The sequence below is a fragment of the Herpailurus yagouaroundi genome, unplaced genomic scaffold (assembly GCF_014898765.1).
Source record: "Herpailurus yagouaroundi ecotype Mexico unplaced genomic scaffold, PumYag 181, whole genome shotgun sequence".
Lineage (NCBI taxonomy): Eukaryota > Metazoa > Chordata > Mammalia > Carnivora > Felidae > Herpailurus > Herpailurus yagouaroundi.
The window spans coordinates 32,821,965-32,840,350 of record NW_024412412.1 but is presented as its reverse complement, the minus strand read 5'-3'; positions in this window follow the sequence as shown (position 1 = coordinate 32,840,350).

Below are 18,386 nucleotides of genomic sequence, written 5' to 3'. Positions count from 1 at the left end.
CCCCCCGCCACCAATGAGCTGTGGGAACAGCCCTCGTCCAGGACAGCAGATGGGTCCCGGTCCCCTCACCATCACCCGGTCCCCTCACACACCAGTGTCCGCATCCTTTTGAAGCAAGGAATAGAAACACATGCAGGGCGTCTACCCTATGACAGGCCTCTGATATCTCCTAGTTAAGCATTACAAAATCCCCCTGAGATGGTTACTGTTATTTAGCAAACAGCGGAGGCCCCGGGAGGTTAAATAATTTGCCAACTCACACCATTACCTCAAACCGGAGCTCTATCTGCTCCCGGTCTGAGTCGTGCTCCCCTCCCAACACACGCTGCAGCCGGTGCCATTTGCTGCCTCCATGCGTCTCTGTGGAACTTGATCGTTGCATGCCACAGTGTGCAGACCGTGCATGGAGCAAACCTACTGTGTTTTTGAGAACACCAATCTGAACTGATTTGCACCAGGAGACTCTTAATGAGCGTGGTTCACTCGGACAGCTAGGGATGGCAATAGACAACGATGGTTGTAGGTTTCCTAGGTGTCCCAATGTCAAATGAAACGGAAGCACATAACTGCTGATGTCACCTTCTAGGCACCACTCTAAACACCAGTTTACAAAACACCTTTCCTGGGATTAATGAGCTAAAACACAACTTAGCTGATCCATGACTGCATTGTGACCTCTGTCTTTTTCCTATTTAAAATACCTTCACTTTCTGCCCTAGTAAATAGGTCTTCTTTGATAAAGTGACTTAAAAAAATGGCTATAAAGAATAAGAGAAAAAAAACGCTGGCACTTAACATATCATTAATGTAGTTTATCGTGCTTTTTACAGATCTTTAACTTTTCAAAAAGAAACGTGGCTAAAAAAAAACAGAAAATGCCTCGTTTGGGGAAGCCACAGATAGATTTCCTCCCTGTTTTCTTGTCACCAGTTTATTTCTTTATACGTTATGCTCACCGTAGGAATCATCATATGTGAATCTCCCCATCTTTTGGGAAATCTGTTTGGAGGAAAACTTTTCCCGTTGTAATACAAAATATGCCCGGTAATTTTATAGCATCGCGTTGTGAAGTAATGCATCATAGGGCGTGCTCTGCGGCTACATAAAATTTAGATTGCAGCAAGAACAAGAATGCCATTTGAATAGATTAAAGATGAACAAGCACGTTTATATTCAAAACACGTGCAGTACTAGAAATGACGGGAACTTGCTGCTGTCCAAGCAGAAATGATGTGACAGGATCAAACCCTAAATGCTTGCGCCACAGAACTAGCCAAGGTAATGTATTCCACACCCCCCTCACCACCACCCCCCCACCCCGAAGCCTGCTGCAAGGCCCCTTGTCCTTAATCACCGTCACCAGACGCAGGGGTAAGAGGGTATGCTGGGGACATCAAAGGGCTTAATTTGCAGTCATTTCAAGCAGGTCACGGCCACAGCGGTCAGAACCAACACTACTAACCCTGCTTGTTCAGTTGCGCTCCCCTGACTGCAAGGAAGCACGTGCGGCCGCTGTGGTGCGGATACTAACCAGCCACAGAAACATTCCATGCGGCACCTGGGTTTCTTTGCTGACCTTTACGGTGACCTAATCAATCAGTTGGAGGGATGTCAGGTTTACAGTTTGCAGAGACAGAGGATAAGCAGTTCCGCCTGCGGGAGACAAAGCCCCGAGGCCGGCTGTCTCACAGCCACGCTGGAGCTCATCCCGGGCGGCAGCACACTTGCTCGCCAGCACTTTGCCGCTGCACGGTTGCAGCAAAGGCTGCGGTAGGATGGCAAATGGGCGGATCCCTGGATTCCAGCAGTAAAGCAGGCAGGCTTCTCACACCAGGATAGATACCGTGGGTGTGTGGTAAGTGGAACACGTAAGAGACTGTCCGGGTTCGAAAAGCGAAAGTTGATTGTGGCTAAATGGCTTGCTGATTGATTCAATAACTCGTACGCTCATTCATGCATCGAGTCACCCGATGTCCGCGGAACACTTCCGCTGCGCACAATTCTGTCCCAGTGCCAGGGGGCGGGGGGTGGGGGGTACCAGGAGTCAGGGCACAGTCCCCGGCTCCTCGGGGCTGGGAAATACCTGAGCTCCATAACAAAATACTGCACACTGTGGATGAATCTCAAAACTGGTATACTGACACCAGGTGAGAGAAACCCTAGATAAACAATACATACCAGTTCCGTTTATAGAAAGTTCCAGAAGAGGCAAACCAATCTGCGATGCGGGGAGAATGGGGTTGCCTCAGGGAGTGTGACATGGGGAATGACTGGGCAGAGGCACAAGGGAACTTTCTGGGGTGAAGGTATTGTCCGAGGTCTGGAGAAGTTTGGATTGTGCAGGTGTATGCATTTGTCAAAACCCCAGATGTACCAGGAGTTGGCGTGTTCCACTGAATGTGAATTTTGCATCAAGGGAGAAAACTGTACGGGTGTATCTACAAAGCCAATCCCTTTGACAGTAGCTAAGCAGACCAAACTCATGCATGTGAAACTCCAAGTCCTATGCAAAAGTGAAACAATAAAAGGCAACATCCTAAGAGGTGTCACGAGGAAGAGAAGAATTTGCTGTGATTTTAGAAAGGGGAGAGGTCAAATGAATGAAATGTATCAACGTTTCTGTGGCTGGTGACTACGCTGGATGCTTTGCACGGGTATTGTATTTAGTCCTCACAGCAGCTCTCTGAAGTGGATCTTTTTATCGTTGTTCTAAAAATGAGATATTGTATTTCTATTAGTCCATCCCGATATCGCATTAAAATTTGTTAGCAATCTTACATTGCTGCCTCACATTGAATTTGTATGGACTTAAAAAAAAAGGTTTGAAAGCTATGCCTATTCATTTATACTGTGGCTTTTAAAAAAAAAAACTTAAAAATATGACTTTCATTAATTTTTTTAATCCAATCTTTAATATAAACATTTTTGGTCCATTGTTCAAATCTGCTGTAATAGTTTTAACACCTTCTAACTTTACGTCAAATTCAGTAAGAATGGGTTTCCTCATTTTTTTTTTTTTAATCAAAACGCCGTTAGAAATGTGTTTTATATGCTATGCTTCATAGACTCTTGGGATTGGGAAGTAATTTCCATTTTTTCCACACAAGTCCACCACTGGCTTCATCCTCGGCAGCTCTTAACTTCTGCTCTGGCCGTCCCTTTTCCAGAGTGGATTGCCTCCTTCCACACTGTAGCCATCAGACATTACTTCTAGCCAGAGCCCAAATTCCTAGGGAGGTTGAGGCATAGGCACCCAAGAATGAGAGATCTGACTTTTCCCCTTTCTGTTTCTCACTGCATTCGGATTCCTTTTCCATGTGATGCTTAGGGCATCCTCGCAAAGCAGAGATGATAATAGTGATATTCACATGGAGAGCGGAGGTTTTCCAAGCATTTCCGCATCATGTCACGGGATCCCTGCAGTGGTCAGATCTGCATGTGTTACCATCCTCGCTTCCTCGATAAGAGGTTGCAGACGGAAAGTGAGTTACCCCAAGCCGTGTGTCCTGTGACAGTGGAGCCAGTGCTCTGGGCTTCCTGTCATCGAATTTTCCTCGTAAACCTTGCAGTTTCATATATATCAGGCCTATCCTTTTTTTACATCCCTCCGTGGTACCATTCCAAAAAGATAGGGAAGCCTTGATCACTTCTTACTTTCAGATTGGATATCTTTGGATAATTACTTATAACAGAGCACCATTTCATTAGCTTCGATCACTGTTAAAATGCCAGTATCAATGGAAGAGGTTAAGAGTTAAAGGTGATATTAGTCCTTTGTATGTGAGATTGAATACGAGACTGGTAATAGCTTTGTGGGGGGGGGGGGGAACCCACAGAGACAGAGAGAAAGCTTGAAGGCCTTGAGCAGTGAGCATAGGACAGGAAGGGGCAGAAACAGTAAGTGTAATGGGGATGAGGTGGATGGTCAGACCATGAGCCGGAACGGTGGCGGGACCGGCAGCAAATTAGTTTTTGTAGCTTTAAGCTCACCACGCCTAAAGCAAAGGCCTCTATTTCCACGGTATGATTTGACTGGGATATAACCCATAGTAGTTAAATTAATCCTGGGATGGCCAGGCTGTCTTTAAATCAGGGAAGAATCCTAAAGCTTTATTTAGGGGTGTCTTCTCCCATCTGCCCTTTTGGCCAAAGAAATTCCGTGCAATTGACAGGTTATTAGTCTCAGCTCCTTAGCTCTTACATCCTTGACGCGGGGCTCACCCACCAGGAAAAGGCCAAAAGGAGAAGGACATAGAGAGGCAGTAAAAGGGCAGAATAATCAGCAGACCAGGTAACCAAACCCGAGGAGATCTGATAGAAAGTGAAATCATAGTCCTATAATTTAAGAGCATAAGGGAAAGGAAAACTTGTATTTAGTTAGTATAATTGTGTGCAATAATATTAACAATAGCTTTGTGTCAGGCCCTGAGCAAATTCGTTTGGTGAGATAATTTCTTTGAGTCATCACAAAACCCCGATGAGCTGGGTATTAAAATCACCCTCATTTTAAAGATGTGGACACTCAGGTTTAGACTAGAGCCTAAACTGTACGCCCACCGGAAGAACTCAGCTATATTGTGTCACTAACCCTCACAGTAAGTATTGTTTTCATTCAATAAGGAGGAGCATGAGGTTCAGACAGTTCAAGCATGTCGGTCAAGGTCACACAGCCGGGTCAAGGTCTGTCTGAATTCTCTCGCTTTCTGCTATGACCAAAGTGCAAGGATGTTGTTGAGAGGTGCTATGCAAATAAGACCTCTCACTCCTTTTTTTTTTTTTCCTATGAAGTATAAATTTGTATACCGATGCAAGGAAATGCTGCAATAATCAGGGTCAAGGAAGCTCAAATCACATGCAAGTAAAGTCATCCATAGAATGGTCATCTAGGCAGAGCACCACAGACACAAACCAAATAAGTCAACGCTCTGCTTTATTAGCAGACCCCAAAAATAGAGATCCGTCACTGCAATAATTTATAAGAACCAAATTGCGTCTGAGCACGTCTCTCCGGATACAGGCTTAATGCCTTCCTTATTGCTAACTAGCAACGCCTTCTATTATTATATTGTCTGCAAGAGGGAAAAAAGCACACTGAAAAAGATTCCCCTCACCTTTCCGTATCACTTTATCCGACAAATTTCATAAACTGCACTACCAAATCGCGTTAGAATAGCCGATATGCTTTTGAATAGAGCGGACATATTTCAGTTTGCAAAGTGTTTTCTTTTTCTTCTGCCAAAAACGTTTTTGCCCATTACATTGATTAATACTCACTTTAGACGTTATCCAAATTAAAATTCTCTTCCAAATCAATGCCCCAAATTTAGAAAGATTACTTAAGGCACACAGCTCTGTCCTAACACTTAAATGTGCAGGTGGGTGGGCAGCCCAGCACCATATACAATTCCGAGCTGCCCAAAGGTGAAAGAGACTGCCCCAGGCGCAAAGCGATAGCAGTTCCGAAGGGAATCACTCCACCTCGGAGCTGGCCTTGACCCTGGATGGCCTCGCAGGTCCTCTGCCAACCTGAGATTCTCTAATTCTAAAATATTCAAAAGGTGAAAAGCACTGGGTAAGCTAGAGCCGGGAGCCCTCACATCTTACGGCGATCGTGAATAGGAGTCCAAAAGCAGAGTATTACTCCAAACAGTGAGACCTGCGCCTAACTTAGGTCAGATATGAGCCAAAGACAGAATATGACCAAATGTCAGCAGAGTGAGATGTTTGCGGGAAGCCAGATAGAGTTACTCATTGAAGTTTTGGAGGAATAAGTATTTGTTTTATTTGCATGAAACTCGTCTTCCCTACAGAATAGAGCTAAGGGTAAACAGCTGAACAATCGTCAGCATTTTTATCAGTTGAATTTGTCCTCCTTCACCTATCACAATAGAACTCACTTTTTTTCTCTCTTCTGATGGTTTCTTTTCTTTTCTTTTAATGTTAATTTTTATTTTTGAGAGAGAGGGGGTGGGGAGGGGCAGAGAGAGAGGGAGACACAGAATCCGAAGCAGGGTCCAGGCTCTGAGCCGTCAGCAAGCACAGAGCCCGATATGGGGGAGGGGGTCGGGGGGGTGGGGGTGTTGCTCGAACCCACCAACCATGAGATCATGAGCTGAGCTGAAATCGGATGCCCAACCGACTGAGCCACCCAGGAGCCCCCTGATGGTTTCTTTTCATGGGTTGATAATAAAAGAAAGGAGAAAAAAAGCAGATGCTTCTTTTACTGTCACTTCTGAATCAAATGTTGAAACAGAGCAGGTATTAGGTTCATTTACTTCTTTCTCCTAGGACCCAAACCCCAGCCTGCAAAATACAGCCCATCTGTCTCATTCTCTCTGTCTCTGTCACTCTCATTCTCTCTCAAGTCTTTGGTTCTTTATCTCCTAAAACCTGTGCACTGCCGGTTTCCTTTTGGAGAAGGGAACCTCAGAATTTGAACTCAACACTCAGGAGGTAGTAGAGTAAGCAGCCTGGGGTTAGAGAAAGGACAAGCAAAACAATCTCTAGGTATCAATAAGCTAACCCTCCTAGATGATGGGCTTGAGAAAGAGGGGGACGCCATCTAAGTCAGCAAATGCCACAAGTATCCTCTTTTCCAGATGCAAAATGATGTTCTGCACATGATGTTTTTTGCACATGATGTTCTGCAAATAACTTTGAAAATCCACATCGTTTTAGGAAACAACGTAAAAGAAAAAAGCGCTAGAACAGAGGTCGAGGTATCTGATCCTAGATCTAGCTCGGTCACTAACTGAGCACAGCTGTCTTCCAACCGGGCCACCTCTTCCCCTGGAGGGGTTGGAGGGCTTTCCAAAGGGTTCCAGGCGTAAACAGGACTAAGGGAATTTATTTCCAGATCCCTGATGGCCACGTGAAGTCTTTTGTAAAATCGATTTGCTTGCAAACCTGTGCCAATTCTTTTTCCCCACCTTCACCATTAATTGAATGAGCTAAATCTGCGCCAATAAGGTTTTGACAAAAATGCATTTAAATCACATAGGAAGATAAAATAACTTTATTTTTAACATCGTATCGATAACGATGTATTGAAATGAAAATTATTCTTATTCCAACCCTGAGTGTGAGGAGTTAAATAAGGTGCCTCGAAGTAAAAAATACACAGGTAATATTCCTAGTCATTTGATTGCATGAAGGGAGGAAATTACTTTAATCAAGCAGAGATCAACTCAAATGCAGGTTAGGTGTTTTGCACATCTTTGCTTTCAATAAAATTAAGGGAGAACCTAATTGATTCACCGAGAGAGCATCAAAATATTTTTTATAATGCCTCAATACGTGCTTTTAGCTTAAAATTTGGAAAGATATCAAATATTAGGTGATATTGCTGAAATGGTACAAAACACCATAAAAAACTTCTATTCCTGTATGCTTATATTCACATAGTTCTATATATTTGCATACTTTTATACTTACTTAGGTAAACAAGATTTCTCAGCAATTTTATATTATATATATGTGTGTGTGTGTGTATGTGTGCCCACACAGGCACATGTGTGTATTTTTTTAAAAGAAAGAATAAAGTTGCCTTCTTATTTATTCTAGTAATCGGTACTATTCATTCCTGCATACATGGATTAAGAGATGACCTGCAAAAAAAAAAAAAAAGAGAGAGAGAGAGATGACCTGCAAATAAAAATTGTATTCTTTTTTAAATTTTTTTAAATGTTTATTTATTTTGGAGAGAGAGACAGAGCGTGAGTCGGGGAGTAGCAGAGAGAGAGGGAGACACAGAATGTGAAGCAGGCTCCCGGCTCTGAGCTGTCAGCACAGAGCCCGATGCGAAAAGTTTTATTCTTTATTTTAATGATTACTTAGTAAAATTTATCAGATAGCCATGTTCTGAGCAATTGGGTACTAATAGTACTTGTAATAAAAGTTCAATCCAGAAAAGTTTATAAAATTTAGATGCTTACAGTTACATGACATAAAATATTTAGTTTACATGTTCATACCTACTTTTATGGCAGAAAAGAATGATAGAATTACAATACAAGGTCTACAAATATAAAAATATTGGGATCAAATAAAGTGGTAAAGCATAATGGAAGAGTTCAAAGGCAAAAAAAAAAAAAAAAAAAGCCAGAAGATCAGTGAAGGGGAAAGAAGATCTTGCTCATGTACTTTTTAAATGAATGATGATGAGTAAGATGTTGGTATGGTATTTAAAAAAAAAAAGAAGATTCCATTCGATGTATTTATTTTTTTTTTATTTTTTTTTCAACGTTTTTTATTTATTTTGGGGACAGAGAGAGACAGAGCATGAACGGGGGAGGGGCAGAGAGAGAGGGAGACACAGAATCGGAAACAGGCTCCAGGCTCTGAGCCGTCAGCCCAGAGCCCGACGCGGGCGGGGCTCGAACTCACGGACCGCGAGATCGTGACCTGGCTGAAGTCGGACGCTTAACCGACTGCGCCACCCAGGCGCCCCTCCATTTGATGTATTTAAAAGACTAACTTAATTTTGTTTTGAAATGTCTACATTTAAAATACATTGGAAGTTTCATCTTTTGCAACTATTGAAACTCACGATGAAAAATTTTAGATATCAATTTAAAATTAAAAAGCAAGGGGCACCTGGGTGGCTTAGTTGGTTAAGCATCCGACTGCAGCTCAGGGCATAATCTCGTGGTTAGGGGGTTGGAGCCCAGCGTCAGGCTCTCTGCTGACAGCTCGGAGCCTGGAGCTTGCTTTGGATTCTATGTCTTCCTCTCTCTCTGCTCCTCCCCTGCTTGCACTACCCCCTCCCCATTAAAAATAAATACAACATTAAAAAAAATTTTTTAAGTAAAATTACATAGATCTCCAAAATTCTTTTAGGGGCTGTGTGAATAAAAAAATGTTTGAAGAACACTGACTTGGGCAAAAATTTCCCCAAAGAAGATATGCGAATGACTGATAAATAACATGAAAAGATCCTCAACATCATTGGTCGTTAGCAAAATGCAAACAAAAACCACAATAAGCAATTACTAGAAGGAATATAATAAAAAGGACAGACACTAACAAGTGCTGGCAAGGACGTGGAGAAATTGAAACCTTCAAACATTGCTGGAAAGAATGTTAAATGGTGCAGCTACATTGGAAAATAGTTGGCAGTTTCATTGAACAGAGCTATCATATCATCCAGCACTTCTAGATTGTGGTGATGGTTGTGTAACTCCATAAACACACTCAAAACTATTAAATTTGACACCTTAAACAGGGGACATTTATTGTATATGAATTATATCTCAGTAAAGCTGTTTAAAAATGCCACAAGTGCAATACATATATACATACATAAATACTGGTTAAAAAGAATAAATGAATGTTCTTTCATTATGTTTACTCCACTTGCTTGGAGGCAGAAGGAATAGATCAAACTCTCTGAGAGAGTGAGGGGAAGAAGGAGGCTATTTCCATGTCCCTCCACACTGGCAAAGTGGCCAGGAAAGCCAACTGACTCGCCACAGAAGCTCCGCTCAGGGTGGGCTGGTGCAGCACTGGGCAGGGCCTTCTACAGACAGTCCCAGTGGTTCATGTTTTAAGGTCAAGGTTATAGATTTTATCCTCCATAATGAGGCACCTGTTCTGTTTCAGAGCTGAAAGTAGCTAGTGGAGCTCAACAGCATTCTCTCTTACATAAAGAAATTTACAGAGGGGCCAAGATGGCGGAACAGCATGGAAGGTATTTTTGTGTCTCTTGTCCCTGGAATACAGCCAGATCAACCCTAAACCATCCTGCACACCTAGGAAATTTGCACAGCTTCTTTCTGTTGCCCTCCATCGAAAGGCCAGGTTGAATTTTCCAGCAGATCACTAGTGCTAGAAGGGAGAGCAATCCGGTTATAATGCACCCGGGAATATGAGACAGGAAATAGACAAGCAATTAATTCTCAGTCTTTCTGCAAACACTACCAAGATGACTGCTTTTATCTGCCTCTCAAGTGAACACAAAGAAGTAAATCATAAACTCCAGTTTAAGTTTGGGATGTTCACATTCTTTTTCCAAATTTGTGCCTCATGTTTGAATAGCAGAAATGAAATAAAACAAAGACTCAGAGTGCTGTCATACCAGTATCCCTTGGGAAGGCCGTGTACCTATTCTAGCTCTAGTTCATTGCCTGAAGTTTTTTTTTTTTTTTCTTGTTGCTTTAGAGATGGTATAGAAGCTCCACAAAGAAACCAGTTACCTTAACTTTATAGTCATGTCTTGCTTTTCTTACAAGGCTACCCAGTTTAATCCAGGACTTTATTTTCTACTTTGGGTTCTGTCATTTTTGACCATTGCCAAAAAGCAAAAGGTAAAACTGAGCCACCAGTGATAATTTTTTTAAATAATGGGATGTATCACACATTCTAAGGACATTCCCCCCCCCCCCCCAAAGGAATTTTCCACCAATGTTAGGAATGTTTCTGCTTCCTGGCAAAGTATTTACCTCCATGTCTGTAAGTCATGTATTTTGATTTGCTAATTTCTTGATTTGCTAATTGGAGACTCTATTGTAAATGAGGATGTGTGTCTTTATCAGGACCAAACTTACCTCCTTACAACATATTACACTTTTTAGTTCTTCAGTTGGCTACATTTGTAAGTTTGAATAATATATTTAAAGCTCTGCTGGTTTAACAGATAGAGACATTCAAAAGCGCCACTTTTTAATATGAGAGTATTTTTTTTTTTAATTTTTTTTTTTCAATGTTCATTCATCTCTGGGACAGAGAGAGACAGAGCATGAACGGGGGAGGGGCAGAGAGAGAGGGAGACACAGAATCAGAAACAGGCTCCAGGCTCTGAGCCATCAGCCCAGAGCCTGACGCGGGGCTCGAACTCACGGACCGCGAGATCGTGACCTGGCTGAAGTCGGACGCTTAACCGACTGCGCCACCCAGGCGCCCCTAATATGAGAGTATTAACATGAGAATCTGTTCTCTTCACTTTGCCTCTCTCTCCTTTCCCCGCTAATTTTGCTCTAGGTACTTCTACTTTAGCATTGGTAAGGTTGGAACCTTTATTCTATGCTCTGTAGTAACCAAAATCGTCTTCTATGCTTTGTCTATGATGACTCCAAAAGCCAAAAACCAATCTGTGGCTTTAACGTTCTCATAACCATGCAAATATTGCTTACTGCAGGAGAAAGAACTGTGCTATAGTTATGTTTCCTTTCTTGACCATCTTCTTTGTTTTCCTTGGAGTCTCCTGCGTTTTTCTTTAGTCTTGGCCTTTGTCACATCCTGTTTGTCCAGTTTCCTTATCATGCCACCTGGGACAAGAAGATCTCTTCAGTCTCAGAGCCCTGAGGTTTCGCCCGATCTTGCCGCAATCTGAATTCACTGTCCTCCATGCACCCAGGCTTCCTGGGGTTTCTTTTATTTTTAGTCTCCGTTTGTGTCCATTCCTGGGCCGCAGTTTCCCTCTTTCTCTATTAAAAACTTTGTTTTTGTAAAACTCAACCTCCAGTAAGAATCAGCAGGAGGTAAACTTCCTGAATCCCTGTGTGTCTGAAAGTGTCTTTGCTCTCTTAATGCACGGACACTTTCCCTGGGTGTACAGATTTCAAAAAACAATAGATCTTCCAACTAATTTATTTGTATTTTCACTAATTTATTTGTATGTGCACATTCATTTGTATTTCTAAGAGCTCTTTCTTATTGTCGCTCCTTTATCACAGTAGCTGATTCTTGTTTTACAGGAATAATTAGTCTTTAACTTCTTTACAAACAGTAATGAGGTTAAAAAAGAAGTTGACTTCTGTTTTACTGAATTACTTGTTTCCTCCAGGGTCAGATTTTCCATTTCCTTGACTTTCTTTGCTTTAGCACAAGGTTTCTTCAGAGGTTTGCTGTGAACAATCCATGATTGCTGATTCGTATTTAAAGCTAATATAAATGGAGAGGTTCCCTGGGAGATGTGTGGCTCTGGGTAGGTTTTGCGGAATGACTTTTGTGACCAGATGAGATCTGGCCTTTTATAAGCTGCTACCACCGATCGCAAAAATGTGGAAGATTTTATTACAAGGTTGATAACGACACTTCTATAGTTCCCCCTACACAGTTTGGTCAATTTCTTCAGAAAAACGTTCCTTTTCCCCTAGTATTTATGTAATAGGATGAAGCTGGGGGAGTGGAAGTGGTCCAAATGCCCACAGTCCTGCTTGGGTCTCATGGAACAGGTCGAATGTTCCAGATGAGGTCTTTCCGAGGATCCTTTCTGGGCGTCGCCAGCCTCCTTACTGTAGGAAGGTTGGCTGGGGGCGGGGTGGGGAGGGGGGGCTCCACGCAAATTTTGGACTTCTGCAAATGACTTTCCCAACTGTGTTGAACTCTTTTGTTCCCTAACCTGTCCTGGAAGCTGTTGTGAGATTATGTAATTTTTAATGTCTTAATTATCATTTCTCCTGGAGTCTCAGGAGAGAAAATGAATACGTTCACTTCAACAGCTTGAATCAGATAGTTTTATCATTATTATTACACTTTGCATGTAGAAAAAAAAATTACACACAAAACGTTTAAATCTGCTCTATGCACATTTCCACCAGCCCAAAGACTAGTGTCAGATGAGTTGATAATCAAAAGCAGTAAGTATCAAGGGCCTAAAAATATGTGTGCCTCTGTGGGTGTGGGTGTGCGTGTGGGTGTGTGTATTTCATGGACCATATTTTCTATCCAAATTTTAAAGCCGTACCTGTTCACAGTCTGTTTCTTTCAGGATCACGCAATGGTAATGTGCCTTTTAAAAAATGGATAACAGGGCGCCTGGGTGGCTCAGTCGGTTAAGCGGCCGACTTCGGCTCAGGTCATGATCTCGCGCTCCGTGAGTTCGAGCCCCGCGTTGGGCTCTGTGCTGATAGCTTGAAGCCTGGAGCCTGTTTCTGATTCTGTGGCTCCCTCTCTCTGTCCCTCCCCCATTCATGCTCTGTCTCTCTCTGTCTCAAAAATGAACGTTAAAAAAAATTTTTTTTAATAAAAAATGGGTACCAGATTTTTATTGAAAATATTCTTAGCAGGCATTTTTTATTACAGCTTGCAGAAACGTAAAAATATTATTATAAACACTCTCTTGCTCATCTATCAGGTATTAACTTTTTTGTCAGATTTACTTAGGATCTGTTTTTGTTTTTGTTTTTGTTTTTAAGTAGGTTCCATGCCCAATGTGGGGCTTGAACTCACAGCCTTGAGATTAAGTGTTTCACGTTGTACAGACTGAGCCAACTAGGTGCCCCCAATTTACTAAGGATCTTAAAACAAAACTTATGGCGCAAAGACCCCTACTTAGCTTTCCTCAGTCCCTTTTCCCAGACTCCTCATTGTTCTCTCCCAGAGGTAAACAAAAGACTAGTTTGGTATTACTCATTCCTTTGTAGGTTTTTGAAATCCGTATCTATAAGCAATCTGGATATATCTATAATAATATAAACATACTTTTCACTAACAAACACAATCATATGTTCTTTTCCTTGATTCTGGAATACCTAATGTTATCTTTACATTCCTGAATCAGGTAGGTAGATAGATGATAGATAGATGGATGGATGCATCCAAGTATAAAATCGTGACATCTTCCTGGCAATATACTTGCTTTCTCATTATGTATTTATAATCTTTGCTCCTGAGTAATCTCTTGTAAACAGCAGATAGCTAGACTTTGTTCTTTTGATCCAGTCTGACAATTTGTAGCTTTGAGTTGTTACATCAATTCACATTTATTATAATTACCAACATACTTGGATTTATTCCTACCACGTTATTTTATGCTTTCTGTTTACCCAGCATTTTCCACGCTTTTTTTTTCTCTTGTTCTGCCTTCATTTGGATTAGATGGGTTTTTTTTTTTAATTTTCTTTTCCTCTCTCTTCTGTTCTGAATATTTTTCAACATTGTATTTTTCTTTTTTCTTTATTTTCTTTTATTTTATTTTAATTAAATCAATTAATTTATTTTTTAATTTGCATCCAAGTTAGTTAGCATGTAGTGCAATAATGATTTCAGGAGTAGATTCCAGTGATTCATCCCCTATGTATAACACCCAGTGCTCATCCCAACAAGTATCCTCCTTAATGCCCCTTGTCCATTTAGCCCGTCCCCCCATCCACAACCCCTCTAGGAACCCTCAGTTTGTTCTTTGTATTTAAGGGTCTCTTATGTTTTGTCCCGCTCCTTGCTTTTATATTATTTTTGCTTCCTCCCACTTATAATCATCTGTTTTGTATCTTAAATTCCACATATGAGGGAAGTCATACGATACTTGTCTTTCTCTGACTAATTTCACTTAGCATAATACCCGCTAGGTCCATCCGCGTAGTTGCAAATGGCAAGATTTCATTCTTTATAATTGCTGAGTAATACTCCATTGAATATATATACCACATCTTCTTCATCCATTCATCCATCGATGGACACTTGGGCTCTTTCCATATTTTGGCTATCGTCATAATGCTGCTATAAACGTTGGGGTGCGTGTGCCCTTTCGAAACAGCACACCTGTATTCCTTGGATAAATACCTACTAGTGCAATTGCTGGGTCGTAGGGTAGTTCTATTTTTAACTTTTTCAGGAACCTCCATACTGTTTTCCAGAGTGGGTGCACCAGCTTGCATTCCCACCAGCAGTGCAAAAGAGATCCCCTTTCTCCGCATCCTCACCAACATCGGTCGTTGCCCGCGTTGTTAACGTGAGCCATTCTGACAGGTGTGAGGTGATATCTCAGTGTGGTTTTGATTTGTATTTCCCTGATGATGAGTGACCAACACTGTAGTTTTCTAACCAGAAAGTGAGAGTGACTTACCGAAATCTAAATGTAGTCATTGCAAAGTAGCCAGCGTTGCCCATCGGCAAAGGGTGCCCCCTTTCCACCAGTCAACTCCGGCAGCTGCAAGAGGCTATGTGTTCCCAGGAGCATCATTTCCTCAATGAAAATTTGCACATAGTTAGTTGCAAGGTAGGAAAAGGCCCGTGGATTTTAAGTACAAAGCCTTGCGCTCCTATCCCACTCCCACAACTTACTAAATGGAGGGTCTTGATCAAACAGCTTTGGTGACTTTTAGTTTTCTTATCTGTAGAGTCGAGTATGGCTCTATGTGTGTTGGGAGCGTGAAGAAGATGATGGATGTAAAAAATTCCGTTATTTGGGTAGTAATAAGTAGACGGTTAACTGTAGGCAGTTTCTCAGTTGGTTTGTTTTGTTTTTCAAAGTATTGATCTTGAGTCCTCAAAGACTCGTTAAGTACAAATGGCTTTATGTTTTGATTCCCTTGTAGGCAAGGGTATATTGTTATTTTCTGTCCTATCATGTCATTTGTTGTGGTGGTTTTAAGACATCAGCACCAGTTTCTCAGCTATAAACTTGTCTCACATCTTCTAAAGCAAACTGAGGTTTATGATTAATTTACGCTCTCTCCTTCCCAGCTTTCCCTCTGCTTGCTAAGTGTTTCTGGAGTTACACAGATGTAATTGCTCAAGCATGATCTTGATGGAGTAAACATTCAGGCCCGCGGGGAGCAAGGAACAGGTCCATTTTACAGTTCACTTATTTTTTTAGTTTCAATTTGGTTGCTGAAAGGAAGCAGGAAAATTTCAAAAGGCAGTCTTATTAAATGAACTGAGAACAATTTAGTTCAGATAACTTAAGTGCCAGTTAGCTCATTGCAGACCCCATACTGACAAGTCAAAAGGCATTAGCTTCCGGGCTAACCCACAGGACCCGGGGGCCCAGATTCTGTTACATCCACAGTAGATGGTCCAATGACACGCATAGCGCTCCGAATGAAGGTCCAAGTACAGCTTTAGGGAAGGAACACTGACCAGCCTTGGCTTGAACCTGTTGGATTGATTTTCATACAGTTCTCTATTCGTTTCTTATTCGCTGTCTATTAAGAACGAGTCTGATTAGTTGGATCTTTTTAAGAACTAGTCTGTACCTTAACTACATTTAACATTATTTCTGAAGGTCAGAACAACTTTTCCACTATCCAAACGACAAGACCAACATCTAGTGGTGAAGTAAGTTCACTGCAGGAAGAATTCAGGCCTGTAAGGGTCAGCAATGTACGGACGGGATCTCTTCCGGAGATGGCGATTTGCTTTCACAAACCAAGATTCCTGGACAGTGACGCCGAAAGGCTGAACCATTAGCGGTAAAATTCCAGGCATTTGACTATGAAATAGGGGACATTCTGGGGGAGGGGGAAAACAAGGGTGGCTTCTTAGTGCTACTTCATTTACGTGATAACAGCAACTGATTTTCCAGCTTCTTTTTAAGAGCTCTCCAGGATGCAAGTTGCTCTACCAAATTTTAGAGGAATTTCATAGCCAGTGTGTATTACAATTTGGATATCTTGTAATTGTTATTGATGCTCCTGGCATGCAGTAGAATTGTTATCACTTTAAATACACTTCTTTTTTTTTTTTTTTAATTTTTAATGTTTATTTTTTGAGAGAGAGAGAGAGAGAGAGGGACTACAAGCAGGGGAGGGGCAGGGAGCGAGGAAGACAGAATCCGAAGCAGGCTCCAGGCTCTGAGCTGTCAGTGCAGAGCCCGGTTCAGGGCTCCAGCTCAAGAACTGTGAGATCGTGACCTGAGCCAAAGTCGGACTTTGCCCGACTGAGCCCCCCCTAGGTGCCCCACTTTAAATACATTTCTAATGTAAAAGCCAGTTTCTAATCCGGTAGTTACTTGGTATATTATTTTTACCAGCAGACAACCTCGGTAAATAAATCTGTTTCTCCAGAGTCCATGAAGCTCATTTAAGAGCACTTAAACGGCGGCGCACTCCTCATAATTTCTGTCTCAGCATCATTATTGTTCTGATGCAGAAAATTGTTCCACGGGCGCCATGGAACGCTAAGCATAAAACAGTAACTCTCAGACCATCGGAAGGGCCCCAGTCATTCCAGCACCCGGCACGCACGGTCTCAGTAATCCCTGCCCACCCCCTCCCTCCTCTTTGGCCCTGAATTTTCAGAACCCTTCTCTTCGCTCGGCTACCCGAGGCCCCGTTCTCTCTTGGCCAGAAATACAAAGACTGCCAGAGACAGACTAGCATATGGTTCCCAGCCAGCTTAAAAAGCAGTGGGAGGTTCCAACATCTCTTCCTGGCTTACAAACCAAAGACAAACCTCATCCTCCAGCTGGCCAGCTCTCGCTGGTTTCGTCTGAACAAAGCATCACTTCATCTAAACGTATGTCTCTGTCCATCCATCCCAAGAACGGAAGGAGAGGAACCACTAAGTATACTCAGCGGGGTTCTAGGCTCCAGGTCTAAGGTTGCTTCTGACCTGCCTCTAATGTGGAGACTGGCTTGCCTGTGTTGCCCCGCCTCAAATGACCCACCTCAACCCCACAGGATGAGAATGTGATGCTCCTTAGTAAGCAGTGTTGGGTAATGTTGAAGGGGTGTTGTTTATCCAGGCCCCTTTAGCCTTCGTTATATGCGCTTTGTTGGGTCCATGCATCAAGGGAAATGGGGGGAGGGGCATTTAAACAAATGGCCCTTTCGTCAGGTGATGTCATTTACTGGCTTGGTGTCTTGGTGCGTCAATTACTCAAGGGCAGAGGAGCAGTGACTTAGCCGTTATACGGTTTTTCATCACTTCCCTCCTAATTTTCTGTATCTGGATTTCGATGTTAAAATTAGCATCAGGACAGTTTAACAGAAGTCCCAACAGTGAAGGTATGAACCTGGCTCCACAACTGAGTACAAACCACTTGCGGGAGCACAGGTGCCCACGGTCCTCTGATTCTTCGAACAAAACACTTAATCCAGGGGCGCCGGGCCAGATTAGTCCATAAAGCATGAGACTCCCGATCGCGGGGTGGTGAGTTCAAGCCCCACGTTGGGCATAGAGTGCACACACACACACACACACACACACAATCCAAAGGTGCCTCAGTGTATCCCCATCCAACCTCAGGCCATCCGCCCGCTCTTGCCAAAGGACTTCCTAGAGCGCAGATCTGGCATTGTCATCAGCCCCTTCTCAGCATGGTCCTTGGCCTTTCATTGCCTTCTCTCACCCCCTCCCATGAGGTGATGCCAGCCTCCCGTGGCAACCCTCAGACTGGGCTCTGCTCCGACTTTCTCTGTTCAGCCATCGCTAATACTGTTCTCCTTCCCTGCACTGCCTTTTCCCCACCCTTCAAGCCTGAATTCGAATGTCTGCTCCTTTCTGTCCTCCGAACTGCAGTGACCCAGCCCCCACTGCTTTCCATTGTGCCTTAGAATAATTCCCTTACTCATCTCCTTTTCCTTTTTTACACCGATTTGCTTGGGGGTTTATACAGTTTCACTTCTTAACTCCCCGCCGAGCCTGGTACTTACTGGGGGCTGAGCAAATCAATGAGCAAAAGATCTTTTAAACAGTGCAGAGATCCAGTGAGTTTAATTTTT